We start from the raw sequence: 11176 nt of genomic DNA, 5'->3' as shown, positions 1-11176 counted from the left end.
GTGCTACCAGTCATTGGCATAACCTTAGAAAAGGCCAACTCACTTATTATTAGCCAAAGCCAAAGCTATAGTTAAGAATACTCACTGTCACAAAAATGCCATAACATATTGACTTAATTTAAACAAGTACTTAGATCATTTGATAATTAAAGGGGAGGGGTACCTAGCCATTCTATTTCTTTCTTAACCTGATCAACCAAACTTAAGAATAAGTTATATTTTGTATGATATACCTATATCCATTTTCCATATGTATACTATGGTTTTTCAAGTAGCATTAGCTGAAACATAACATTTCATTCTATTATTTCCCTAAATGAAGAACACTCCAAGCCAGAGAAAGCATATGATATCAGCAACATTTATAGATTTCTATTAGCAGCTTTGCCACTGTATATAACACGTAGTTAGTTTCAAGTTGCTCTTTAATCATCATTCCATCCATCATACTATCTAGAATTTGATTGCCTTATTAAAAAACTGGAAGATGTTATAGCAAAGCTATAAAATAGACTTTATGTGACACAACCGTTGTATACTTGGTATTCTTTTCCTTATACACACAGTTTGAAAAATTTCATTACTCATTGACCCAATTTTACATTTAAATATGAATTCTTTTAATTTTACTTTGCAATCAGGTAAATTAGTGAGAAGGAGTCTAAACAATATGCTTTAATTGCATTTATAAATTATTCTCTCTGTCCTTCATGAACATTCTTTCTTTTTCAGATATTGAAATGTGGTATCTAAATATAAAGTGCAGTAACATCTGGATCTAATTGCTGGTTTGAATAATATAGACAGACCTTCAACATTTCGTGCTTTTGAAAGGATGCGTTTAGTAGGAGGTACTGAGTCAAAGGTTGTAAAAATTTTGTACCACTAAAAATAGTTGAAATCTCAGATTCATTTAAAATGGAAATTACCACTTTCTGAGCAAATAGTTCTTCTTGATATAAGGTGTATGCATGCTAGAAAGGGTTCATCAAAATAATGTTTTTGCTTTTTTCATATCCCATATAGGACAATTCTTAAAATCACAGTGGTTTTATTTTTTAAAGAGTCCAAGTCTTATTCAAATTCAAAGCAAGTATTTAAATCAATAATCACTGAACCCATATGTTATGGAAGGTTTTGTATTTGCGGATATATTTTAGATCCATGTTATCACAATAAACTAGAGTGGAAGCATTAAATTTCCATTAAGGTGATGGGCAAATAGGTCATCTGATATGGTTTGACTGTGTCCCCACCCATATCTCAACTTGAATTGTATCTCCCAGAATTCCCATGTGTTGTGGGAGGGACCCAGGGGGAGGTAATTGAATTATGAAGTTCAGTCTTTCCCATGCTATTCTCATGACAGTGAATCAGTCTCATAAGATCTGATGGGTTTATCAGGGGTTTCCACTTTTGCTTCTTTCTCATTTTCTCTTGCTGCTGCCATGTAAGACATGCCTTTTCCTCTTGCCATGATTCTGGGCCTCCCCAGCTGTGTAGAACTGTAAGTCCAATTAAACCTCTTTTTCTTCCCAGTCTCGGGCATGTCTTTATCAGCATGATGAAAATGGACGAATACAGTAAATTGGTACCAGTAGAGTGGGATGTTGCTGAAAAGATACCCAAAAATGTGGAAGTGACTTTGGAACTGGGTCACAGGCAGAGGTTGGAACAATTTGGAGGGCTCAGAAGAAGAAGGAAAATGTGGGAAAGTTTGGAACCTCCTAGAGACTTGTTGAATGGCTTTAACAAAAATGCTGATAGTGATATGAATCATAAAGTCTGGGCTCAGGTGGTTTCAGATGGAGATGAGGAACTTGTTGGGAACTGGTGCACAGGTGACTCTTGATATGTTTTAGCAAAGAGACTGGTGTTATTTTGCACCTGCCCTAGAGATTTATGGAGCTTTGAGCTTGAGGGATATAATTTAGGGTATCTGGCAGAAGAAATTTCTAAGCAGCAAAGCATTCAAAAGGTGACTTGGGTGCTGTTAAAAGCATTCAGTTTTAAAACAGAAACAGAGCATAAAAGTTCAGAAAATTCAAGACCTGATAATGCAGTAGAAAAGAAAAACCCATTTTCTGAGGAGAAATTCAAGCTGGCTGCAAAAATTTGCATAAGCAACAAGGAGCCTAATGTTAATCCCCAAGACCATGGAGAAGATGTCTCCAAAACATGTCAGAGACCTTCATGGTAGCCCCTCCCATCACAGGCCTGGAGGCCCAGGAGGAAAAAGTGGTTTTGTGAGCTGGGTCCCAGGTCCCATTGTGCAGCCTAGGGACTTGGTGCCCTGTGTCCCAGTCACTCCAGCCATGGCTGAAAGTGGCAACATAGAGCTTAGGCTGTGACTTCAGAGGGTGGAAGCCCCAGGCTTTGGCAGCTTCCACGTGGTGTTGAGCCTGTCGGTACACAGAAGTCAACAACTGAGGTTTGGGAACCTCCACCTGGATTTTGGATTTATGGAAATGCCTGGATACCCAGGCAAAAATTTGTGGCAGGGACAGGGCCCTCATGGAGAACTCTGTTAGGGCAGTGTGGAAGAGAAATGTGAGGTCAGAGGCCCTACACACAGCCCCTACTGGGGCATTGCTTAGTGGAGCTGTGAGAAGAGGGCCACAGTCCTCCAGACCCCAGAATAGTAGATCTACTGACAGCTTGCACCATGTGCCTGGAAAAGCCATAGACAGTCAATGCCAGCCTGTGAAAGCAGCCGACAGGGAGACTGTACCCTGCAAAGCCAGAGGGGCAGAGTTTCCCAAGACCATGCGAACCCACCTCTTGCATCAGTATGACCTGGATGTGAGACCTGGACTCAAACGAGATCATTTTGGAGCTTTAAAATTTGACTGCCCCACTGGATTTCATACTTTCGTGGGGCCTATAACCCCTTTGTTTTGGCCAATTTCTCCCAATTTGAACAGCTGTATTTACCCAATACCTGTACCCCCATTGTATTTAGAAAGTAACTAGCTTGCTTTTGATTTTACAGGCTCATAGGCAGAAGGAACATTCCTTGTCTCAGATGAGACTTTAAACTGTGGAGTTTTGGGTTAATGCTAAAATGATTTAAGACTTTGGGGGACTGCTTGGAAGGCATGATTGGTTTTGAAATGCAAGAACATGAGATTTGGAGGGGCCAGGGGCCGAATGATATGGTTTGGCTGTGTTCTCACTCAAATCTTAACTTGAATTGTGTCTCCCAGAATTCCCACATGTTGTTGAAGGGACCCAAGGGAGGTAATTGAATCACGGGAGCGGGTCTTTCCCATGCTATTCTTGTGATAGTGAATTAAGTTTCACAAAATCTGATGGGTTTATCAGGGGTTTCTGCTTTTGCTTCTTCCTCATTCTCTCTTGCTGCTGCCATGTAAGAAGTGCCTTTAGCCCTCTGCCATGATTGTGAGAACTTTCCTAGCTACTTGGAACTGTAAGTCCAATTAAACCTCTTTTTCTTCCCAGTCTCAAGTTTGTCTTTATCAGCAGCATGAAAAACAGACTAATCCATCATCCTAGTAGTAACGTTTATGTGCATGTATGTGTATGTATGTATATCTTAGCTGTTATGTGTTATAGATCACTATGTTTCACTAAAAAGTCCTTAGGAGCACATGTGTATGTATTTCAGCTTTCCTTCCTCCAATTATAAAGATCCTTCACCCAAATATGTGTCTCATCCCCAACTCTTTTGTGAATTCTCATTTTGTGGCTCTATTGCATTAGTATTTAGAAAGAAAGGTCAATAGCAACAGACTTTCATCTGAAAAACACTCAATAAATAACTGTCACCTAAATACTTAATTCCTGCTTAAATCAATAAAATAAACTCTTAGTACATTATACGATTATTCTATTCCGAATAAAATCTCATGTATATCTGAATTTAAGATCTCCTTAAAAAAGATAAGTGTTGCTCCCTTTCTTGAAAGCCAGTGACTCAGAATTCTGTTTGTCTCAGAAAAGGTCTCTATGATATGTTGGGCACCTGAGGCCACCTGGACCATGAGGATTCTGAGATGCTGAAAGTGACCACTTCTAAAATAGGATTACAATTCATCTTGGCAAATTCCTTCTTTTAAATTATCAGTTGAACTCTAGGTATGGTGACCATTTAAAAAAGAGCAACATCTCTGTTCCACAGTGTGGAAGTGCCACCAAAACCTTGGAGCACAACCTGGGTAAACCTCCTAGGTATTACTGTTTACTAGACGTGATACCTTGATCAATCTCACTAACTTCTTTGGACCTCAGTTTCTCATCTTTAAAATCAGGATAATATTTGGACCTACTTCACAGGTAGTAGTGGTACCTAAATGAATTCAATCACATAAACAGCTTATTCTTATTGAGATTGTTTGGGACTTTTTGCTTTATTGACTTGATTAAGAAGCTAGGATCAAAGTAATATCTCTGTAGGCATCTTCTAAGCAGACATTTTGGTCAGGAGTGTAGGTGTGAAGTAGAGAATTAAGGAAAGAAGATTTGAGCCAGTTCTAAACCAGCACCAGGAATGATTCTCAGTAGGTCTTTTTTTGGAAATAGGCCAGAAACAACTAGTCATAGCACAGTTGACCCTCTGGACCCAAAGATGTGAATTTGCCTAATATCTGTGGAAAGAAAGAGTTGACACCCACCAGGCCCTCTAGGAAACCATATCTGTTAGCAGGAAGTGAGCCCAGAATTTGATTCTCTTAAGATTTCAGTGGGTTTGGATCCTGGGCTAAAGGAATGCTCAGATGCTTCCTGTCACAGTCATCTCCCCCAACTACTCAGTTCTTTCCTGAAGCAGAGGCAGTGATCTTGGCTGGAAGAACTTCACAGTAGTCAGTGATTTTATAGCACTCATGTTAGCACTTTATGCATTGTGAAAATGCCCCCAGCATGTGGCTGTTAAAAATACTACTGATAATCTCAGCTATGGTTAGCTTAAAGAAAGTTGCTTGAGCATAAAACTAATATGAAATGAGGGGGAACACTTTATCAGTTTTGATCAATGGCAATGTTAAGGAGTTAATATCGCTATTAAAATTTTGCCCTATTATTATTTTTTCCCTATTATTCTTATTAGCATTATCTTTCCAGAAAATCGTATTCACTTTAGGGGGAAGTTTTAGTCTTGAGCATAATTTGCAGTTAGTACCACTGCCTTAGTTCCAGCCCACATTATTTCTCTACTGACTTTGCAATAGACAGCCTTTGACTTGGAAGCCCTTCCTCCAGGCTTCTAATCAGATCTCGTATCACTGCCAAAGTTTGTTTTTTTTGTTTTGTTTTGTTTTTTTAGTTAGTTTAAAAAAAGAAAAAAAATAAAAACTCCTTAAATCTGTTTATATGACTTGTTCACTTAAAACTCTTTAGTAATTCTCTTCCTAACTACAGAATGAAGTCTAAAGCCATATCTTCCTATCTTCCTTCTTTGGTCCTTCATCATAAGATGCTGGTTTTCTCCATAGTCTCATCTCCTGCACCTCTCAGCTCACACCCAACTCTTTGCTGTGTCCCATGCTGTTCCACATTTCTACGTGATGGCACACTGCATTTCTATCTGAAGTGCCCCTCTCTATGTTATCTATGTTTCTCCAACTCTGATGCTGTATCCCTATTTTTCTGTTCTCTTCGTCACCACTTCTGTATCTGACTCTCTAGAATTTTAGAGGGAAAAGCATCATCTTGTCTACCTTTGTGTTAGAAATGAGAAAATGAAGTTCCAGAGACCTTCATTGGCCACCTCTGCTAAGAAGCCTGTAACAGAGGGGAGCTGGGTTGCTGGACAACCAGTCCCACCGAGCATGTCCCCTTGTATCAGAGAAGCCACGCCCCATGGATTGTCTTAGCCTTCTATGCACTTCAGTTCTGCATCGACTTATTGATGTTCTGGACATTTTACAATGTGAACTTGGATATGAAGATTCTTTACTTTGTCTGCTTGTTTCTTAAACTCTTCAGTGATTTTATTCTCCAATCTCAGGTATTAATTTCTTAAAGGAAATGAGCATAAATTATTTATCCTAAACACCCCAAAACCTCTAACAATTTATATTAGAAAATTTTTTAAAAATCAGTAGAAAACAAAAAGATAATAAATACAAATAGGCAATATCCTTATGAAAAACTGTTCAATTAGTAATCAAAGACAGGGAAAATACAACTAAATAAGATAGTCTCTTTTCATAAAATATAATTTTTTATTAAATTACTAAGATTGTCAAGGTTGTGAGGAAATAGGCACTTGCATGTCCTTTTAGGAATTATACAACTTGGACAAATATTTTTGGAGGACATTTGGAACCTGCTTGAAACCTTAAAAACATGACTGCCATGTTTTTGACCCATAAAACTTACATTTAATTATTTATCCAATGCAATGTGGACAGTTTTTACAAACATCTTGATCAGGATATTTTTAATAGAGGAAAAATTAGCAACTAGTTCCAATGCCAAAAAAAAAAAAAAAAAAATTAGTTAAATAAGCTACTGCATGGCCATTCAATATAATGATAACCAATGAAATTACATTTTTAAGTTTATGTCTTTCTGTGAATTTACATGATACTGCTGACTGACAAAAAGTAAGGTTAAAATGTTTGTACTCTCTATGATTGCAATTTTTGTTAAAAATATGTATACATATTACCTGTGGATAAAAATATTATCTTCCTTGCATTTCTAATACTTGGAGATATGCCTGGCTTGCAGGTAATATTTAAATAAAATTGAATGAATAAATACAAAAAAATCTGGATATGCATATGTCAAAATGATCATACTGATTAGTGGCTTTAGTTTATTTTTCAACTTTTTTGTTTATATTTGTTTTTATACAATAAACCCATATAACCTTTGTCATAAAAAATTTTTAAATAAAAATACAGCTGCTCAGTTCATATTTCCAAGCAAAACAATAATCACCATATTTCCAAGCAAATATTTCCAAGCAAAACAACAATTTAACTCACTTAGTCTGAGGTGCTTAAAAAGTGCCCAAATGAAGATGCTCAGATTTCTTTAGTGTTACTGCTTAATTCTGTCATACCAGGCCTTCACTGACAGCCACGCATGCATTATTGGTCTACAGTTTTTAAGTGGCTCAGGCTCTATGTTCAGAATTTCCTGAATGCCTAAAGAATATCTGCCCACCCACACACCCATCTTGCTCAGCTTAGCAAGGCTCTTTCATCATGTTCTATATTTTCCAGGAACACGTTGTATGTAGAAAAATGGCCCCCAAGGAGCAACTGAAGCATGTGTGTAGGCACTTTGAATTGACATATTGTGGAATAATCAGAAATTTATTTGGATAAATAGTCTGTAATATAGTCAGGGACTTCTCATAATTCTGAAGTCAATGAGGCCCTCGGTGGTTTTATTTCCCTCACTTTCAAGACAATGGGATTCACGTAGACTATGGATTTACTCATTAAATGCTGAATGTAAGAACTTGTCAATGTCATCTTATTTTGGGAAAACTGAGCATGGTTCCTTTTGGTAAATAAAATGAACATAAAATAAACATTGCAGGCCATGTTTGTTCCAGTCTTCTTTGTGAACTGCAAATTCAGCTGCTGCTGTATTGAAGCAGATTCTGCTCGTAAAGTAGTGAAATGCCTGGTCTGCAATATATCACTATGGGATGCTGTAATGTCAGAGGCCCTTGTCAACACATTGGCAAAACTCCCATCCTGTGGCTGCAGGAAAAGATGCACAATATTGCATCCAGTGTATGGACCTTGGACTTTGAGAATTCTGGCTTTGATAATTGATAACTTTAAAAAAAATCTTACGCAAGCAATGATACATACCTCTTCACCTGTGCAAGATAACTTTTAATCATGTAGCCACTATTCTAAATAGCTTCACTGTAGTCTCTTTCATCTTTTTTGTTGGTGGTGGTAATGATGAAGGTGATGGTAGTAGTAGCTACGGCTACTAAGCCTCTATTATGAGCCAGATGCCACAATTTACAGGTGAAGACATTAATTCCCAAAAGTAGAACCAGAATTTAGATAGTCTCTGGAGATACCTGCTACACAATGGGTGCACACCTGTGCCTATGTTTTCAATCTTGGAATCTTTCTATTGTACAGCTCCGTCTCCCTTTTTCCACCTCGGGATTAAAAAAGAAAAAAATTGTCTTTAGGATTTTCATGATTCAGCAGATTGTCCTGCTCTTAGAAAGTACACAGGTACTTCTTTTACCAGGCACTCTTCACCTGTGCAGGACGCAAATACCAGATTTTTCTGCCACCTCAGTTTTCCAAATATCTGAAGTTCATTGAGGTCCTTACAATAAAGAAGCTTCGTACTACCTCTCCTGGTCCAATCCACCAGAGATTCATTTAACCAAAACTAATTTGTCTAAGACAAACACAATTAAATCTGTTTCCCTAATAGCATCTTGAATTACAATCAGTTTTAGTGAAAATATTTATCATTTTCAGCACATTTCTCATATGATATGAGATATGGAAACATTTTTACATATTCTTGCCCCTTTAAGTGACTTTTTCTGTTTTTCATATTTATCAAGAATCCCAAGCTTCATTTCAAGCTATCTAATTCCCGGGATTCAGACATCTGGACATGTCTTGTTGAGAAGAACTTATCAATGAAGTTGCTGAAATCTTGAAGATATCTCTTGGGAGAGAAATTATCCTAAAAGAAAAAGAAAAGTATCTTAATGCAGAGACTAAAGTACTAGACATTGGAGGAAAAACTAATTGTCTTTTTCACATTGAAATCCAAATAATAAAATACTGCTTATTTAGTTATCGCTATATGCAATTGTCTGTTAAGGTCAATCAAACAAGTAAGGATTGAGTAATAATGTGCTCAGTATGTGATTCATGCTATAATTGGATCTGTATAAAACTTGATACTTGCTTTGTTTGTTTTTCATTCTTGTATATTCATTCAGAATAATGCCTGGTTTATGTTCATGATCAATAAGTAATTGATAGATAAAATAGTCAATGAGTGAATGAATGAATGAATGAATGAATACCTGATGAATTTTTTAACTTTGTAAGAAATAAATTTTTATTTTTTATTATCATACAGCATTTAAGAATAATAAAGCTGTGGTGAGATTTCAAATTTGAGATATCTATGGCAAGTTTATAAAAGTACATTGATCAAGATATAATTTTTAACATTAATATACACATTCCATAATCTCAATCCATTGAACATGAACACTGGCCTTTGTCATTGTTATTTTTTTCTCCCTACAATATTGCCTGACTCTGTAGAACAGTGGTTCTCAGTTGGAGGTTGACTGTGTCCCCCAGGGGCATCTGGCAACATCTGGTATAATTGTGGGTGTCATGGGAGAGGGATGCTAACAGCATCCAGTGTGCAGTCCGGGGATGCTGCTCACCATCCTAGAATGCACAGGATGGACCCCACACACAAGGATTTTATCCAGCCCAAATGTTAACATTGTCAAGGTTAAGCAACTCTTGTTGAGTGGGACTCCATTCCCATTTTATGAACACCTCTGTGCCCACTGTAATTCTGAAAACACAGACTTTGCTAATTGGCAAATACTATTTAAAAGAAGATTTAACCTAATCAATATCACTTATCAAAAGCAATGGCTGACTTTAAGTATCAACGTATTTCCGGAATGAATAAACCACACAATCAACTTAGAATGATACAAATTAGGGTTTATATCATTTAATTTTCCTTGAACCTGCTCTGGTAGTTTAATCTGTTAATATGAAAGTTAATTAGGACTGTTTTGAAGGAGCTAAGCAATATTTTCCTTTGCACATTTTTCTGAACTCTGAAAATTTAACGATACTTAAAGCACCTGGCAAATAAAAAGTGCTCTGCGAGTGCTCTGGAAATGTTTATTACAGCTTACTAAAAACACAGGGCTTCACTCATTTGTTCAAATTTTCCATAAGCATGTGTTGCACAGGTTACATTTTTATTTGCTCTCTCTTATTTTACAATAATCTCTCACAAATGTCGTTTGGAAACAGAACACATATACAGGGGGTGTTATACAAAGTTATAAGTTATTTTTTTACACACAAGTTGTAAAGTATCAGTGTATATAATACATTGATGATAGAGAACTAAATTTAAATGAAAAAAGTCATTCTAAGTTTGTTAAGTAGAGAAATTTTTCAGTAATCATTCACCTACGTATTCACATTCTGTATATTTCCTCATGGTCAACAAACTGATTTGAATGATTTAATTTATCCCACCATTTAAAGAGAAAAGCCTCTGCAATAATTTGAAACCATGACGTTATCTTAATTTCACCATTGGCTGCTTTTTTTCAGAAGTTCTTTTATTTCTTCCTTTGACACGTGACAATAGCTTTTAATCTCATTGGAATCTGGATTCAGAGTTACATTCTTCCTCATAAACAAAATGTAATCCATTTCACGTTCACCTCAGATACCATCCGACTGAGCTTTGTAGTGAATTCGTGTTAAATAATTAAGTTCTTCTGAAGGAACCTCTTCCAAGGGAATTCCTAGCTCAGCTTTCAGCCGCCTCTGTGCTGCTCGCTGCACTCCAAGGGCGTCATCTTCCTCAAGCTCACGTGGATTACTTAATGGATGACTACAACAAATATTAGTAAAACAACCTGGAAAGGTAATCTTAGCATCTGACCTTTGCTGTAGCAGAAGTTTATTTTCAGTGTTGAAGAAGAAGACACTAAAAGCGCGATGCAATAATCCTTTCTCGATGTTCTCATTCAGGTGACAATTCTTCTTGGTCTCAGCCCCAATTTTATTGTCATTCTCATCAATAAGGATACACATCTCTGCCAGGAGTTGAACCTGTGGCTCATCGAGGTGGTGAGTGTTTATTTCAGGCATCATTACAAAATGTCTGATCTGTCCTGAGAGGCCTCCGGCCACGGATACCCCATCCTGATGAATTTATAGCTTGGTTGTGGAGGCAACACAAATGACATTAAGCAGCAGTCTTTTCAAAAGAAAGAATGCAATTTATTATTGAATTATGCATAGTGTAGTGGACTGAGTTAATACTTGGGTTCTATTTCTACTCTGCTTTTGACCTAGTCAGTGATCATGCATGTTACTAAAATAAGTGAAGCCTAACAGATTTCTAAGATGATTTAAAGTTGTAGCATATTTTTATTTGATAAAAATGAGTTCCGAAATATCTAAGATTTCTTAATTAGAAG

General features: G+C 36.8%; 1 pseudogene across 1 annotated transcript; it reads right to left on the bottom strand.

The window, feature by feature from the left end:
- Positions 1–10159: 10159 nt before the first annotated feature.
- On the bottom strand, positions 10160–10888 carry LOC112636499 (annotated as a pseudogene). The gene has a single exon (XR_003122187.1). The product of XR_003122187.1 is annotated as an isopentenyl-diphosphate Delta-isomerase 1-like (transcript).
- Positions 10889–11176: the final 288 nt, after the last annotated feature.

Source organism: Theropithecus gelada, chromosome 12 (assembly GCF_003255815.1).
Source record: "Theropithecus gelada isolate Dixy chromosome 12, Tgel_1.0, whole genome shotgun sequence".
Classification (NCBI taxonomy): Eukaryota; Metazoa; Chordata; class Mammalia; order Primates; family Cercopithecidae; genus Theropithecus; species Theropithecus gelada.
Note: the sequence above shows the minus strand (reverse complement) of the source record. Positions and strands in the feature narration are given on the sequence as shown.